Source organism: Ambystoma mexicanum, chromosome 8, assembly GCF_040938575.1.
Source record: "Ambystoma mexicanum isolate Mex_15411 chromosome 8, UKY_AmexF1_1, whole genome shotgun sequence".
NCBI classification, from domain to species: domain Eukaryota; kingdom Metazoa; phylum Chordata; class Amphibia; order Caudata; family Ambystomatidae; genus Ambystoma; species Ambystoma mexicanum.
The window spans coordinates 181,741,875-181,761,280 of record NC_090929.1 but is presented as its reverse complement, the minus strand read 5'-3'; positions in this window follow the sequence as shown (position 1 = coordinate 181,761,280).

Here is a 19,406-nt window from a genome sequence, read left to right as displayed (position 1 = left end):
AAAAATGGATTCTGGTGACTGGTTTCAATAGCAATATAAGCAGTTATGCAAATCCAAAATGATGCCATCCGGACAATCTCATATGCCTCAAGAAGAGAGTCTATTTCACATCACAGAAAATAACTTCATTGGCTACCGGTGGAGAAACAGATCCAATTCAAAGCTATGACCTTGGCCCACAAATGAATCTGTGGAGAAGCACCAGCCTATTTAAAGCGAACACTGAGACAATATTCTCCAAACAGGACGCTGCGCTCAAGTGTCGCGCACCAGCTCGTTGTGCCACAAAGGAAACGAGCAAGAGGAAAAGGCAGATCGTTCACGATTAAAACCGCTAGCAATTGGAATAAACTGACCATAACCATGAAAACTGACGAAAGATACAGCACTGTCCGTAAAAATATTAAAACAACCTTGTTTGAGTACATTTGTCTTTCTCATTCTCCGTAAATAATGATGTTGTCTGTTTAGCGCCCTGATGCCTGCGGGCTATGGCGCGGTACAAATAAACAAATAAATAAATAAAAAATATACCTTGCTGGGGAGGGAGGTGGACAACCATCTTTTTATTTAAAGGGGGAGAGGGGCTCACTATAAAAATGTTTGAATACCACTGCTCTAAAGTAGCAATACCCGCCCTTAATGTGTATCACAGCTTTCCTTTTAGTTTGAGAATACATCTTTTGTTTCATTATCTGGTGCCTAGAAAAACTTAAATACAGGCGTGTTTTTTATTTATTTAAATGTATATAGCGCGCAAACAGCCCCTGGGGATCGAGGCGCTGAATGTATCTCATCTGTGATTCATACAGCCATGCAGCTGGTTCGGTTGGACAGCTGCTTTAATCCACCAATATGTACCTTGTCATTACCTCAGGGTGCAGGGGACCACACCCAGGATACTGCTTTCAAATGACAAATTGGTGGTTTTTTCATAAAAGTGTAGAGAAACGCCAGGCGGGGGCGTGTTTCTTTCCCTTAATGAGGCGCGCCCCTAGCACTGACCCATGCAATGGGTCTGCCACCCTTTGACCCGTGCCAGCCTCTCACCTTTGAAAGCTCTGACATGCATACATCACTGTCACGGGGCCCGGCCGCTCCGGGGGTGTACTTATCTCCCCTTCTGGCAGCGGTGGTGGGAACTCCTGCAGGGGGCTGTGTGAGAGGCCTGCGCCGTTAGCGCCCGCCTGGCGCGGTAGTGCGGTCACCTTGTGCAGGGCTGGATACCGCTGCACGCGCCCTCTGACAGTAATTGCTTGCGAGGACAGCACTTAAGCCCAATTCGCCTCCTCCGCGTGCGTGCAAATGAATATAAATTGCCAAGGATGGGGAGAGCGTGTCTCTACCAATAGCATTGCTCGGTGCCTGGGCTGGAAATGAAGAACATGCGACCATACTGCGCTCTAATGTTCCACTGGGCTTTTATTGCTGTCATTTATGACATCTAAGCACACAGAGTTCATCCTGATAAAAACTGCGTTGGCAAACTGAAGAAAATAAGTGCTTGTCTCCAAATGTGGCCACCTGCTCCAACACGACACATTTATTAATACCGTCATGTTTTGCCATTGCCACATTCCAGCCCCAGTTGATGGACAGTTAAATGCATATGCCGTGTCATGTCGGTAGATTGTATAGCGCTTAGATAGCCCTAGTGGCTACTTCAGAGAGCTGGGGCTCAGCTGAAGAGGGAGGCAAGGGAATGAGAGGGAAGGGTGTATCAGAAACAGGAATTGGCAAAACCAACAGTTATGTCTTTTGTGTGGGTATGGGATAGGCATTTACTAGGCACTACCATACCAGTACTCCCTGGCCATAAAATGGCAACAGCTAGAAAATTGTGTAAGTACCTAGCCAAGTGTTGTTAGTGCTGGCAAATACCTACCTAATACCTATTCACAAGACAAAGCTGTAGCCCTTGCCAATGTTTGTTTGGGTGTCAGTGCAAGGAATCTATGCAATAGCACACCTACTGATTATTAATAAAGTGGATGAAGGCACTTGGTTAGGCCATTATTACACCAGGAGCAAATGTTCTGCAGCAATTTAGCTATTAACGCTCAGATGACATTTAAGAAATCACACTTGCAGGCCCTATGCAGCCCAAAGTGTAATGTTACGGTGTGATAAGGCTACCCAGAGCATGTGCTTTGTGCAGGGAGGGGCAGGCAGTGGGTGGGAATAGCCATGGGGATCAACATGGCCATGTGCATTCAGTAGGTCGATAAATAACCAAACCAGCACACAGGCTGAGTGCCCCCGCACACATCCCATCTGTATCCTATCTGTACTCAAATGCAATTGTTTTAGCTTGTATGTAGCGCTAAAGTATCACTTAACAGCATAAATAAAAGAAAGATCGGTATAGAAGTGATGGAAGGATGGAAGGAGGGAAAATGTTATCTCATGTTGGTTTTTGTTTACACAATTTATGCAGCCTTTTCACCTCGCTGATGGGGAACAGAGGATGAACAGAGGGAAAACGGGAGAGGAGGTGGAGATTGTGAGGAATTCCACCATCCGCACGGTGAATGTGCTCTCGCCTGGGCTTTTTGGCGAATTTTAAATAAAATTGAATGATATTAAATCAACCTCTGGAAAATGTGTGGGGCTAATCCACGCACATATTCCTATGCTCACTGCATGACATACGCATAAACCTGTGTACTCTCGGTGGACAAAGCCTACAGGTGCCATCCTCCTGTCTTATTTCGTTGGGATATGACAGGAGGAGCACACGATGCATCTCCAGAAGGTGGAGGACCAAACTTCCCCCTGCCAGGCTGATTAACTAGCAAAGGCTCCATGGATCAGCCCTGACCTTTTTAACATGACTGGCTAGCACAGGCATGTTAGGCAGCCAAACACATAGTGCAGCAGACGGCCTCTGACCCAATGCCCACTAGTGCTGCTCTCCTTCCACCAATCCACCACACTTTGGCCCATGCTGAATATCCCCCAGACCCAATTATACTTGCAAGAAAGAAAGTGTTATCAAGCTATCGGGTAGGATTAATACACATGTGGATCCCCTCTGATAACAAATGTCCAACGTGGGCTAATTCAACTCACTTAGAAGCCTACTAGCACACACAGAATGGTTGCTTCCAAACTACGCACATCAACCCAACAGGTTTCACGATCTCGCCTCTCCACCGTTCCATCTCTCTAACAGGACCTAGAGCGAAGGAGTTGGTCAAATGGCAAACGTCACACTTCATAAGACAAAAACAATTAACATTGCATCAAATAGAAAATACATGTTATTGTAAATCGATATGTACATAGTGAGTCCTAAATGCTGTTTAAACAGTGTACATCTCATTTGAGTGTGTACTCTGTACATGCGCCGCAAGGCCTCCAATATTTTTTTTTATTCGCATTTGTTAAGTGCACATCAGACCGAAGGCATCGTGGCGCTGGTTACAGTGTTTCTTAAACTTAGTTACATACAGTTGTGCCCTTGGTTATATTGGGCGAAGGTTATGCTTTAGGTACATGTACGGCAGGCGTGTGCTCTACAAGATCACTCTGCATTACATTTCATTCTCTTAGAAATAATTGCAGTTCTGTATTTGGGTCAATAGAATCAATTCACTGTATTGGATAGTCATGGCACAAAGGCCACAAGTGCTGAACAAGTGCTGAACAAGAAACCAATATGAACACAACATCATCCCGTATTCCTGTGACGAATCAACTTCCGGGGGAATAGTGGTCCATGAATGAATATCGGTTTCTAAACCATCAATCAACCCCACACCTCTAGTACACCAGAAGGGATCCGAACATATTGGAAACACAATAAACCTCCTTGTCCAATTTTGGTAACATGGACGGAACAGCAGGCTTATTTCCGAAAGGTTGAGGATCGTTTGTTAGTTGCAAAATAGCGAAAATACAATTATTACCCAATGATAAAAGGGACTGTCCAGTCAAGGTTGTATAAAAATATCTACTTTATTATTATCACAACAGACATTTCAAGCAACACTACAAAATACAACCCATCCTGTAAAGAGGACAGACAGTTTCAAAGAAGGAAAAGGGATGCACTCTGGATACTGGCAGGAGGGTAGTCGGTATGGTAAATAATCGCAATAATTCAAGGTTGCTTGGCTTCAGCACAAAGGGACCAATGGATCTTAAAATGTCTCTAGGGGCCTTCGAAGAAGGACTAGGGTGACAGAACACAATGTACCTTGTTCTGTAGATGTTTTTGGTGATCATCAGGGTCGAGTCGGCTTCTGGGTGCTTTGCAAGCTTCTGGGACATAGTTCAAGATGGGAGTCAGCTGCGGTTTTATTAGGCGCCAAGACAGTTCGGCGAGCGAAGCTGGACGAACGGCTGCAGGCTGGCCTATACAGATACTCGGGGTCAGGAATTGTCTCAGTGCTGAGCAGCAGTTCCGAAGCACTGGTCGAGACATCTCAGATGTCTTTAAGTGACTACGGTTTGACAACGGTCAGCGTTGAGTCGGTTGCAGCTCAAGGAACTCCACTGGCTCAAATATGTCCTTTAAGGTGGATGTCGGTAGATGCTTGTCGATGCACTCCTCCTAGCTTCTTCACTGGACTTGTGTTGCAGGCAGCTGCCTTGTCCTTGGTTTAGGGTTCAGGGAACTCTGGCACTTCCCACCTAGGAAGCTTGCTGCAGAGCCTAGCAGGGCACACTGTGTGCTGGCTGGGTACCGGTCCTGATGCTGCTGGAGACCCCTCTGGATGTGGTATCTCCCTCTGTTCCCTGAGAGATGTTTAGGGGAGGGTTCTTGCTTCCCTCTTGGAGGTCCTGGCTTTCCTTCACTGGTGGAAGATGTAAGGCAGACTGTATCTTCAGCCAGGGTCCAATGATGAGTTCTTCCTTCTGCTTCTGGTGAAGCCTTCAGATGATCTGCCAAAAGAGGGGCTCAACCCTCTTTTAAAGCTAAATGACCACATGGATTGATGTAGGCTAAGCCTACCATAATGAACCAATCCTGGGTCCCCACCAACAATCTCCTGTATGTGTGAGGTAATAACCAGAATGCTTTTCCACAGAAAAGGTAAATACTAAGTCATGTAATACTAAGTCTTCCTGTCTGTTGTGGATCAAAGGGCCCCTCTGGTTAACGGAACTCTCTGTGGTTCCTAATTAAAGCGGCAAGTCTCCCTAGAAGCTCTGGCAGGACCAGACTTTCTGGCTCCATCAAACCATATACTCATACCTTCTGAATGGGATCCCTCTGCAGGGATGACTACTGTAAACACAGGCCTCATTACACGGATGGCGGTAAGGATTTACCGGTACCGGTAAAATACCAGTACCGGTAAATCCTTACCGCCTTACTACGAGGTCCCTTTGCCGGTTGGGGGATTTAACGCCTGCTTTTTGCAGGCGTTAAAAACCAACCCGCAAAGGGACCCAGGGAGCTAATTACGGTACAGCAATTTGCGGTACCGTAATTAGCGCCTTCCCCATTCCCATTGAGCCCTATGGGCCAAAAATGGGAATGGGGAAGGGCAATGGTGGAAGGGGGAATTACCGCCCCGCCAACCTTGGAATGGGGTGGTAATTCTCCTTTCCGCCAAGGCGGTGCCGGTATTTTACCGGCATGAACCATGGCACTAATAGCGCCATGGTTCTCCGCCATCCGTGTAATGAGGCCCATAGTCCCAGACATAACATTTCAATTTCAATCGATACTGAGGGCGGGAGCTGGCATCAACATTGTCTGTTTACAGAACACTGGAAGGATGAGTAGGTTAGTGACGTAGTGCTTACAGGCTTCTACTACACCTGTACAGTGGTGCCATCTGCAAAGCACCAGGAGTGGATCGTGATGCTTATATGGCCCCACTACACTAGTACAGTAGGGTTCCCTGTGCTGCAGTAGAGTGGTCCATGGGGTTCTACTACACTAGCATGGTGTCGACCTCTGGACTGCATGACCAGTTTGACTTGATGGCCCATGCTACTCTAATGCAGCAGTGCTCCTTCCACTGCAGCAGGAGTTCGGCATGATTGTCCATGGGGCTCTACTACACTAATACAGTAATACACCCTGAACCACAGTAGGAGGTGGTCTTGGGGGTCTATATGTGTAACTCCATGCAATGCATTCAACAAAAGGTTGCGGCTACAACTTAGTCTACTCTTAGAGGCAACACTGGAAGGCAAAGTCGGGAATAGCTTTGAATTTATCATAACGACGAACAAATACTCTGGGCACTCTTCCAAAAAATGTCAGCCTGGTGTAGCATTATAGGAGTGTAAAAAACATATGCAAATTAGAGTTGCCCCAGCCCTAAATGGGTGGCCAAGACCGCTAGTGTGAACTGTTAGGTCACATCCCTTTTGCACAAGACCAAAAGTAACTCGAGACATGTTTCAACCTCATAGGACTCCAGGCACATCAAGCCTGTGACCCACATTTGACCATACCAGTAACACTTGGGGCAACTTTGCAAAACTGAAGAGTGATGGATTGAAAGGGGTTACATTAATCATACCCATTGACAATTTCGCTCAGTAGGCTTCCATTCCCTCTTTGTTTTTTCTTATCACCCTAAGTAAGAGAGGGTATGGATAAATCTAGGTCCCTTGCTTACTGCACCAAGGGGATCCAAGCCGCATATCACTGATGATGCCAACAAGGCTGACACATGTCTTGGGGTGCTTGTGTTCCAATGTACTAACAGACGAAGAATAACAGTTCGACGAAGACTTCTCTTGGGACAAGGAGAAAACAAGTAAAGGGGTCAAGGGGTCAGAGTCTAAGGAAGCCCTTGACATATGACAGGCTTTACGTTTCCATCAGAATCTCTTGAAGGACAGTTCATTTCTGATTTCGAATAGGCGATTGTTTCTACATTTCAAGCCGTACACAGCACGAGAGAGGCCTCCATGAAGATTTCTTAAAAACGTCAGCGGAGTGGGTTCAAAGAGGCTGAACAGAGCTTCTTGCAGGGGACATGGCTCTTTGTGCTGTGCATGTTGTTAGTGTTTTATACTGCACCAAATCATCATCATAGTAGTCTCAAAGTTCCTACAAGTGTTGGCGAATGGTGCCACACTAGGCGTGTCAAGACTTTAGTCTGTGGATGTGTAACAGAGAAGGGTAAAGATAAGAGGATGTGAAAGAGGGTATATGTGACATAAGCAAAAGGAAATAAGTGAGGAAGTGGGGAAAGAATAGTCTGGGTGAGGTAAGTTGAGTCTCTGGTGGACAGGCTCTTACGGGTCAACCAAAGGGTCTTAAATTTGGTAATTTGCTCCAAAGACTAACATTTCAGAATTTTTAAGGCAAGGGTGATGGAGTCGCAAGTTTTAAGCAAGAATCAGAGTTTCCCACTCTTGTTTTGGAGAAGTTGCCGCTGTCGGATAGAGTCTTTGTTGAGAACCCTCTAGCTGGCCTTACAGTACTGAAGTATGAAGAAAACAAGAGTTGGGGCTACATCGTTTTTCCAGGATAGGGATGGGTATGATAAGATATTCCTCACCACGTGAAGTAGAAAGAGTGTTTTTTGGCATTAAGAATAGGAGTGGAAGACACCCTGAGTACCGCTCAGGCTGGCCATGACTGGGTAGCAGGAGACACATTGATATCCCCTTCCTAGAAAGCGCAGGGGTTGATAGGTGGGTCTTCACTACAATGGTCTGGGCACTAAATGACTGGAGCCAATGAAGGATCAGCAGTCTGCATGCCCTCAGGTGGCTCGTCTGGACTGGATAAGGTGCCGGCGTGTTGCAGGAAGTCAAGGAATGGGGAAGTCAATTTTCTTGTCTATGATTTAATGCTTTTTCCTTTAGGGAATGCCCAGGATGGGGTCTGTCAATTGTTTTGTTCATGATAGCACAAGCTGCCGAGAAGCCATGCCACTAGTGATACGAACTGCTGAAATGAAGGAAACCTTCCCACGTAGCCCCGGGGGCATTACCCAACCAGTAATGCCCCCCCGAGGGTTCTATTGCTATGTTGTACTGGGGTACTAATAGTATTTTTTCTCGAGATGGGAAACGGCACGGAAGCTGTTTTGCAACTCAAAAGGTAAAGAAAAATGGCTGCCTTGGATTGGGGAGAAGGGAAAACAAGTAGTCCCTTCTCCTTTTCCATGGCGGCCATGAAAAATATATTTTAAAAAGTTAACAAAAAACATGGCCGCCATGGAACGGGGCAAAGGGACTACACGTAGTCCCTTCTCCGTTTCCATGGTGTCCAGTAGCAGATCGGGAATGATCAGCGATGCACCGAATCACATCAGGTAATTCTTTGAGGGGCTGGTAACGGTCCAGCGAGGAAAAATCAGATCGATTGTAACAATCTGATTGTCCCTCGCCGGGTACTAATTTTTCTGAAAGCCAAGTTGCTACACAGTCTTCAGTTCTTCATTCCAAAGGTCCTTTTGGGTTTTCATGTTAATGAAATGATCACACTTTTTGTTTTCATCCCAGGTTCTAATTCTATTTACACACATGGCACCTGCACAACCAAAATATTGGACAAGCTCACAGTTTCTATCATCGCCACATCACGATAAGACTTTCTCTTTCACTGTCTCACATTCACTGGTGCCAAACTAGCCTGGATCTCTTCCATTACTCCCTGTATCCTTCCCAGCAGTTGGAAATTCTGGGGTGCGCAGAGTTATAATAGTCCCCATGCAGCCAGGCCAATTACACCAGAATTAAGGCCACAGTGAGACAATCTGCACATGGTCACATTCGCTACTGCGCATGCTTATTGTACGAACAAGTCTCTGAAAGACGATTCCAGAGTTGGTAACGTACGGAGTGGATGGACGTTCTCTGAAAGCTAGCTAGTGTATCTACTTTCATCATAGCCCAGTATCCCTTCCTTGATGATACATTTCAACAAGATGAAGCTGGAGATGGTGGATCCTCCAAAGCAAGGGAAAACGAGGGACATCACTGGTCTCAGTTAATGAGTAGGTTGAAAGAAAACTATAGAAGGTACAGAACCTTGACCTAATAATGTATATAACAATGAAATTCCACCATAAGGCACAAAATATTTTGATGAATACATGTTATGCCCTCCAATTTGTATGCATGTATTTGTTTAACCTATCAAGCATATTATTACTAGTTTGCATTATGCCTAGTTATCTCATCATTGCTGGTTTCCATGAGAACTTCTTCATTACCCTTTAACATAGGGCACAGTTATGAAGTAACCTCGTGACTGCTTAGCAGGCCATTGCCAATTACATTAAGCCCAGTTGGCACTTCATGGAACAGTTGCAGTGCACCAACTTTGCATATCGTTGCTAGTTTAAAAACAATATATTTATATACATATGGAATTTGACCCACGGTGCAAAAAAAAGAACACATGTAATTTAATGATACATAATAAATCAAAATTGGATCATTATTTAAAACATGTGCTTCCGAAAATGTTTTTGGCGGGAACAGCGATATTTCTAGTTTTCATTATTCCCACTTTGCACATAATTTTCGGCTTAGTTAGGCATCCACATCATGGCTGGTTTAATTTACGTTCACCTAACCCATTATTGTCTGCCTTAACTGCCGTTACTGTAGACCACCTCTGTTCCTGCTAGAGACCTCCTCCCCTCTCCATTCTGAGGGACCTCTCTTTTACAAGCAACCAACCTTAATCTCGGCTTCAGTTGCCGGCCTTTTGAAAGCCAATGAATTACAGCTATTAGGCACTGGGTGTGTGACAGACGGGTAGCTTGAAAGAGAGGCAGGGATTGGTCACATGAGTGATGCTCTGGCTAGGCATGTGTTGGGATGCACGTACTGTGTCCTAGCCCAACAAAAAGTTTCAGGATGAGAAAAACCTATTAAAACCTACCACCCTGTGAGCAGGACGAGTTTTGCGTGGCAGAAGGCGCATGTGATGTTTTTAGTTAGGTTTGACACATATAAGATACTCACACATAGCAACAGAGAAACAGAAGACATGCCTATGAGGTTATAGACAGGGCAGTATTATAGGCTCTGTGTTTAGTTGTATCCAAAGTTATGGTTTAGTGAGGTGTGCGGAAAATAACTGAAACAGGTGGAAGATGGGGTCTTGAAAGGTACTGTGGTAGAAGCGAGGTCAGTGTATTGACATGGCAGAAGTGTCGCCATATTGGATGTTAAAGCCTAGTACACGATAAACAGAAGAGAACACAGGCCCTGATGTAGAGCTGTGGCTCTGTTTAGTTCAGTGCCAAAAATGAATCCAATTTCCATTCCCCAAGTGGAAAGCAGAGGTCAGAGGCACCCACGGTGCACAGATAACAATTGCATCCAGCGCAAGACCCGAACGTGGTGGGAACGGAATCTTAGTTGCAGAGAGGGCAGGTAGGGATACGCCCCTCGAAGGACTAATTCATGAGAATAGGGCATGAGGTCTTGTGGTGCCAATAGGCACGGTAGAGGTTTAGAGCACTACTGCCCTCATCCAGGGGCGGTCATCTAATATGACTTACAAGTAGACGCACAACCAAAGCAAATAGATCGCTGAAATTCAGACACAAGAGTTGTGCCCGGCCATGCCATTACTGGGCACCTGTGGTTTGAAGGAGATAAGGGGCGAGCTGCGTCTGGAACATTCCATGATATGGAATATGAGAAGCAGAGGTGATGCCAATACATTCAGTACAAGGTCAGGGGGCGCAACTTGTGTGCGCCGCAGCGTCTGGTATAATGAGAAGGCCTATTGTCTATCAAAGCAGAGTTGGCCTAACCAGTTTACTTTGAACGTATATAGCTCGGAGGGGTGCACATCATGTGACGGTCACGATTTATCAGTGTGTCAACATTTTAGTAAACAATCCCGTACCTAGATTCAAAAGTGTTGATGTGGTAGGCCACGTGTCTAGCGGAATGGGTTTAGACAAGTTGTGGCCAATTGGTACAGGGACTTTATGGGGGTATTAGCATGTTCTCTAAGTGGTAGCCAATGAGGGTGGTGGGATAACATTTTAACCTATGTACTCAGATGTTTTGGTTTTCCGTGATATAACCTGTAACTTCTTGGGAAGTGACGGGATCTGTGTCAGTTCAGTTCTATGGGACTGTCTGAGACATCTTTGCGGTTGTAGGTCATTTGGTCGAAAACCAAATGATCGAATGCCATTTGATCGAGAGTCAAATGGTCGAAAAAATTGTCAATTTTTTTTTTAATGTTTTTATTTTTTATTGTGGGGTTCCCCCCCAACCCCCCTTTTTCTATATTCATTTTTTTTTTACCAAACAAAACTAAAACAATATATAAATAAATAAATAAAAAAATTCGACCATTTTTTTTTCGACCATTTGACTTTCGATCAAATGATCATTCGATCTTTTATTTTCGACCATTTGACCGGACAGCCATCTTTGCATGTAATAAACCATGTTTCCCTTTGCAAAGAAGTGCAGTGATTATGTGGCCTTTTGCATTATTTTTACCATTCGGGTTTTGGGTTGCTACTTCTATTTACACATGCTAGATACTTAGGCTCCTCATTAAGTCCGACGACAGGCTGGTTGAGGGCCCAGATAGTTGCAACTAGAGATTATGGGGTAATAGAACAACTCTATTTCATCTCTAAAACTCAGGACATCCTGTCCTCTCTCTCTTCCTCCCCTCCTCCCCCCTCTACTCCCTGCTCTTCCTCTGGCCCTTCTGTGGCCACCCCTCCTCCCTCCTTCTCTGCCTTTTCCCCGTTCTCCCCAGATGAGGTTTCTAGACAAGTCTGATCTATGAAAGTCTTGTCAAAACAGGTTATCCCCTGTTCCTCTAAAACCATCAAGGACCACATTGACACCCTGGCTCCTGCTCTGGCCGACTTCAGCAACCACTCCTTCGCCACTGGAGTCTTCCCTTCCCCCCGAATCACTACCTTGTGCACCCTCTTCTTAAGAAACCCTCAGCCAAGCCCTCTTGCCCTGCTAACTACCGCCCAATCTCCATCACTCTTTTCCTGGGCAAACCCCTGGAAAAGATGGCCATCTCCCAGCTTAATCTTCACACTGAATTGGTTGGTTGGCTCCATGAGCATCAATCTGACTTCAGAGCTACCAGAACCACGGGAGCTGATCTCCTGAACATCTGTGAAGACCTGCTCTCAAACCTTGACTCCAATACCCCTTGTGTCCTCATCTTACTTGATCTCACTTCTGTCTTTGACACAGTCAACCATGCCATCCTGCTCAACCGTCTCCATGATAACTGGGTACCACCGGTCAGGCCCTGGCTTGGCTGACCTCTTTCCTCTCTGATCGACCCCCTGAGGTCCAAGTCGGGTCCTGCCCCTCCTCTATCTCTATCTCTATCTCTATCTCTATCTCTATCTCTATCTCTATCACTACCCTTGGTGTTCCCCAGGGGTCTAACCTCTCTCCCTGGCTGTTCAACCAAAACCTGGCACTTCTAGCCCACTGCATTGTCGCTCTCTGCCCCAACTTTCAGTGCTACGTGAACGACACTCAGCTCATTTTCAGGCTCCCTTCTGCCACCTCTTTTCTCATCTCTGACTGTTTGTCCGCTATCCAGGAGTGGTGTGCCGCCAATGATCTCTGCCTTAATGCCAGTAAGACTGCGTTTCTCCTCATCAGCACACCTGCTCCCTCCTTTCCTATCACTCTCTGGCCGGCCTCCCTTGGCCTCTTCCTTCTCCCACCTGTGAGACTAAAATCCTCAGGGTCATCTTCGACTCCACATTCTCCTTCTCTCCTCACATCTCTGATGTCTCTAAGAAGTCACACTACCAGCTGCACCTCCACAGAGGTATTATTCCTTTCCTCTCCTTCCCCCATAAGCTCATTGTCTCCAGAGCTCTGGTTCTCTCTATGCTGGACTATTGTAACACCCTCTTTCTAAATGTGCCTGCTTCTACTCTCCGCCGTCTGCAACTCATCCAGAACAGGACTGTAAGACTTGTCCTTGGCCTCAAGCCCAGGGATCGTATCTCTCCAGGACTGAAATCTCTGCACTGGCTCCCAGTGGCTGTGGGGATTAAGTTCAAACCCCTCTGCATTGTAGACAAAGCCTTCTAGGGCCTGGGGCCTCAAAACCTTCAACTCTATCTTCCTAAATATCTTCCCTATCGAGCTCTTCGCTCATCCGCCTCCAAATCCCTCAGAGTCAGTCGCTTCTCCAAACAACGAGTTGGTGGTAGATCTCTCTCCTCGGCTGGGGCCTCCCTCTGAAACAGCCTCCCTGCCTCCCTGAAACTTGAGAACCATCGCCAGTTCCGGAAGCACCTCAAGACCTTCCTCTTAGCTTCTGCTTTCTTTCCACCTCTCCCCTGCTGAACTCCTGACTAAAACTGTACTGGTCTCCTGGCTGCCCTCTGTTCTTGGGCCCAGGTCCCCCCCTCCACCAGCTGCACACCTGCACTGCCTCCCGGGCTACCCCAGCACTTGGGGGCTGTTTCTGTATCCCTAGGAGCCCAACCAGCTATTGACACTTGATTTCTGCACATGCCCCTGCACTTGTCACAAGCTGGGTGCACTTTATACCCATTGTTTTATTTATTCTATTTATGTATTACTGTTGGTCCTATGTAATGCACTGCCCTCCTTCCCCTTTCCCCCCGCACGCACTCCCCCCAACCCACAAAGCACATGCGTGATCTCAATGTCAGCTGGCCTAATAAGATCATTGTCTCTGTCTTCCCTCTGTTCCCCCTCCCTTTGCTTCGTCACGCCTTGAAACACTTTTGTATAGGAGCGTTATTAATGCCATATCATATCATATCATAAGGAATATAAATGTCTTTTGTAAGAAAATCACTTAGGAGACTGCACGACTTGCTCACAACAAATACACATCCCTGTATATCACTATGTTTCAATTCTGGAGCTGATGGTTTGGGATGGATGCCATTTAATATGCTTCGGCAGGTTCACAGAAGTTGATTTTCTATGTGTGCCCAATATGGGTGCCATTTTCTGTGCCACTTCGATACCGTAGTGCTCACTGCTGCTGCTACTGTTAATCAATGTTACTGGCACAATGATCTTTAAAATGCACCCTTCCACACATATTTCCCCCAAAAATGTGCCACCAGATACTTTTCAATTAGTTATGAAAATACATATTACGATTTGGGAATGTGAACCAGATTTCTTGTTGGTGGCAATTCTCTGTCCCACTCTGGCCCTGGTCAAGGGGCTCTGTTTACAGTGGAACAGAAGTGCCCTTTAAGGGGTGGGTGATGTAGGGGTCCGTATATCTCTTTCATATGGGCACCGAAATAACTAGCTTTTACATTAAAGCTAGAATCTTCACTTGAGAACTGCAGGCAGCTCTTCCAGTAATATTGCTCTGCTACACTGCCTTAAGTCTACCATAAGGTGTCTTGTGATATAGACCCAGTAGATGACCCAGAGCTTTGTCGCCATGTTGGTAATAGGTCATAATATTTTTAAGATTATGTTTGAACAAAATACACAAGTTGTTCAGATCGTATCCTAAGCAGATCTTGTGATCTGTCTTCTCTCTCTCTCTCTCTCTCTCTCTCTCTCTCTCTCTGGCTCTGATTTTCAAAGCCTTTTATGAATGCATCTTGGATGCGTTCTTTCAGATGACCCTTTTTCCCTCCTTTGCACATTTGCACAAATTTCAGAGGTGTTTCTGTGCATTTTAAAACACAATGGGATGTGCGTTTAAATGCTCAGAAATGTGTGTCATCCCCCATGTGCCTGTTCAGGACAGGTGAAGTAGAGGCACAACTCTTTGGCCCTGTCATGATTTATTTTGAAAGTGTGACAGTCGCAACTTAAACCACGGCTGTCACACTAGCATTTCCATACCCCAAACAGGGATGGAAATGCTTTTCATTTCACTGTGACAGGCTGTTTTATGGCCTGTCTCAGTGAAATGCACTCCCATCATTCACGTGGTCTCTGGAAGAATGTCATACATAAGTGTTGAGAGCGCACTCCCAACTTTAATGTATGTAAAGGGGGTCGGGCAGCACTCTTTGTGCTATTGTGCAGTCTTTCCTGAAATGCTCTGGTCGCTTTTGAGAATAAGTAGACCTGAGCATTTCAGCAATGAGTCCAAATGAAAGAAGCGCATTCTCTGTCCTCCTTTCATTTGCATTCATATTTGAGAATCTGGCCCTCTATGTCTATCTCTATCTCTATCTCTCTCTTTGCACTCTATTTCTCTCCCTGAATTCTTGTGCAACTTGTGGTTACCTCATAGCAAAGGTATGTCCGTCCTCTAGCTAAGTGGGTCATAAGCATGTTCTTCGTGTCTAAGAGCAGTGTGGCCTAAGTGTCTGTGTAGCTCCATGCAGGAAAGGGTATGTGCTTCATGTCTAACACATCTATGTCAAAGTCTCGGCCATTACGTCATAAGCTTTCTACGTGGTCCCGGTCAGTCTAGTTGCTCCATTGCTTGCAAATTTATCTCTTCAATGACATCACCAGGATAAGGTCTAAATGGGTGTCTGAGTAAATAAATGTTTCTCACACCTGTGATACATCGATGATGGGGAGGAAGGGGCCAGGAATGATGTACAGCTTTCATTTCTGTGATGTCAAGATGAAGCCTGGACCGATGCATTGAGGGCCACATTTAAGTCTCCCTCCCTTCAATCCCCCGTCTGGTCGAGTAATGGACCACATTTTCTTGGAGGTTTTCCCTAGTTATGTACGGTTTCGGAATCCCTACTTTCGCCACGCCTCCCAGGTGACCTTGATACTTCACTTGTTGATCAATACCCCAGGTCATATAACAGCAGTATCAACGGGTTTGCACCATACCCAATGTCCCATGTAGGTGTGTGGATCCGGGAGATATGAGAACCTTGTGCCTGGAGGAAAAAGAGGACATTGCTTCAAGTGATACGTAGTACTTAGAAAGTCTGCATCTTTCCATCTGCCTTTGTCTCTACATCCAGTAATATTTTCATGCCTATTGTCTTTTGTGTAGTTTTCTTACATTGTGCTACTGCTACTCTGATGACACAGAAGGCCAGTAGTAAGGCAGCTACCAGTACTTTGAGCCCATTGGCCATTAATGATAGTATCCAGGAAAAGATGTACGCCAGCCAACCTTCACCTTCTACTGCTGGGCTCGTTATGTCTTCCATCTTGGCATGTAGGTCTGATAATTGCATGATGGCTTCTGTGAGGGTTTTTATTCTCTCCATCGTGGAGGGCACGTATGTGCAGCAAGATGGGCCAATCTTTGTGCACACGCCTCCTTCCATGGCTGTGAGGAGATCTAATACATATCTATTCAGGAGGGTCATGGTTCTGACAGCTCTCAATTCTTCTTTGATGGCATTGAACCCCTTAACCGTTGAACTGATCATCTGCAACAGTTCTCATCGTGTGATCTGCAGTCATTTGGCGTTCGTGGCTTGGACCCCTGGAACAACCGAGGCAAAGAACATTTCAGTTCTGCTGAACAACCTGTGCTCTGGTGGTATTCCATTGAGTGCATCTTCCATTTTGAATGAGACATAGTTTCCTCTCTTCACTCTTGTTTGCCCCATGCATCTTCTCTTCCTTTTGCGTGTATCCATTTCAGTGGTATTTGCATGTATGCTTTGCAGCCACAGGCCCAGTAGTAGTTCATTATTACTGCAGTACCAAACTTCATTGCCGGTATCTTCGATGCTCGTTTGCATCCTTTATTCTCCCCAACCATCACTGGACCATCATTCTGGAAACACAGGGAAGCATTCTCAATTGGTATAATTGGCAAAGAGCCTGCTTAATTCTCAACCCACATGAGCAGCTTGGCACTTGCCGCCCATTCTTTGAGGCAGTCATTGTTTTCCTTCTGTACCACTTCCACTGGAACCGTCAGGAGTGCCTGTGCTTTCCACCCCATCATCCTTTCCATCCAAATCATACTCGTGTGAACACCTGTCCATACACCAAAAGTTGAGGTCTCTCCCAGCAACCTGGTAGTCCTCCTTTTTTCTTTTTCCCTGTTTTCAGGCAATGTAATTCTTTTTGTGTCACTACTCTTGTTTCCCCTTTGTTTGGGCTGTCCAGTATACACTATATCCTTTTGTCTGAGCTCCACTATATCCTTTTGTCTGAGTCCATCATTTTTTAATCTTAATGTAGCTATCTTCATACGGGAATGTCTTTTGTGACATCCATCGCAGTGTGGCCCATCTTCCTTGAAATTGGCCTCTCATGGTGCAGAGTGCTAAATCCATAAGGCATTGGGCTCTGGCTGCTCGAATTTCAATTGCTATGCATGTTCTGGAGGTACTCATGGAATGGGGGATGAGAGAGAACACATGTCAGCTCTCCTTTGTGGTTTCTTTCCCCACCTTTGTCATGTGCTGGTATCATATATTATTGGTTACGTGGGCCGAATCAGCTAAATACGCATTTACATGCTCAAAAGGTTGGTGTTCGCGCTTCGTCTTATTATTTTTACTTTGCGGTGGTGCTGGTAATTACCTCAGGAATATATTTAGTGACAACATGAATACGGGTTGTGTTAGTATAGTCTTCAAAGTGTGTTTAATTCAATGTAGCCTTTTGTTGAGCAAGGAGGGTAAGGAGGTAGAGACAGCAGAATGCAGAAAATGTCAGTACAATGGCTCTTGCTGCAGTGTCCATGGGTTGCATACAGGCATGCTATTGTTGTTGTCCACAAATTTGACACAAACCTTTACCAAAATTCATAACCTTTGCAGTCAACATCGTTAAACATCGTTAAAAGTCAGGCTCTGCGACAGTACTGTACTAATACTGCAATAAAGAGTCGTTCAAATATAAACTGAACCTTAGGATTACCAAGCAAGGCAACAATAGGCATGTTACTTCTTGCCATAATTGGGTAAGCATACATAAGAACTCTTTCTGGTATAATTGTCTCTCGGTTACGATGAGCTCATAAAGTCCTTTTCTTCGATAGTGCATGTGTAAAATTACTCGTTGAATTTAGCTCACAGGCATGCAGGATTACCCAGTGTAAGAAAAAGACACTGTGCCTTATCTAGCTGTCTGTGTGCACTTGTCTAGCTCTGGTCTTTGAATGTGTTTGAATCTTTCGCTGTTCCTCTTCTTCTTCTTGCAGTGGATCATCTGCGTTTTGGACTAAGGGGGTCCCACCTCGGCAGGGCTTGACGTCTCCCTGGTAGTTCCATGCCTTCTTCCCTACTAATTCTACAGCCTTACCTGTTACTTGCTCTATTGTGAAGGGACCATCAAACGTGGCTTGTGCCACTCTTTAATAACATTTCTTAAAAGGACCTGGTCTCCTGGATAACAAAGTGGTGGTATAAGGAGTTCAGATTGTTCTGCTTGTGTGTTATCTTCAACATCCTTCTTCGACCTCCCCCGCAGCGACTTCAGCTGTTGAGAGATAAAAGAAGCACTAGTCATCATCGAAGTGAGAAATTTATGAATTTCAATCCGAAGAACAGTAGCAACACTATGGTTGTCCGTCAGCGCTCCAGGAGGTGCATGAATTGTCCTGTCACCACATCATGAGGGGTTAAATGGTGGGCATATACAGGCTGATTAGACAATGTGAATAATGCTACGGTCAGGCAATGAAGCCACCCCTTTTTCAGTGTCATTTTTATTTTTGCAATTTTTTCTTTGAGCAGGCCATTGAGGCGTTCACAAATCCCATCTGCTCGTGGGTGATAAATGCATGAAAACACATGCTTACTCCCCAACAAAGCTGTGATGTGCTCGACCACTTAATTTATGAAGTGAGGTCCATTGTCTGATCGTAAGATCTCGCACAACCCACACCATGGGAAAACCTCTCTGATGAGGAATTTCGCACTCTGAGGGCATTGTGGTATGAGCATGGACCATCTTCAATCCAGCGAGAACATGGCCATTCTACTACAAGCATATACCTGTAGCCGTTACAATTTTGGATCATATCCACGTAGTCGATGTGGAGATGTTGGAAGGGCCCATTAAGTTATACATAAAAGTTTCAATATATTATGCCAGGTTGGGGCAGAGCTAGTCTAGCACTATATGTGCTGCAAGAACATGTTTGCTAAGGTGGGCTGGATAGTGCAGCTGCATGATTGCAATCTGCAATAATTCAAAGGGAATAACTGGCTTTCCAGTGCTTTCCTGTTGCCACATTGCATCTGTTGGGGATATCAAACACCCTCTTTTTATCTACAACTCTTTCTCCTCTGCTGGTGCTCATCCCTGAAATTCTTCTAATTGGGTAATCGGGAACAAACTATATCCTTCTCACAATATCATGCTGAGCACTGGTCTGTGTTCATTAGGTGGGGTGTCAAACTCGTTTATCGCTGTGAAATATGCTGCTCACTTTGCTTCTGAAACTGCAGTTGATGTGGGAAAACATTTCCTCACCCCTGGTGTGGGCTTGGCATTTCACTAACACGATGGCTGATGGGAGCTGCAGTGCATCTGTGAGCCTGTTCAATAAGGGCACGTGCTGCACCGGCGTACCGTCAGCATGTCAAAAGTCCCTC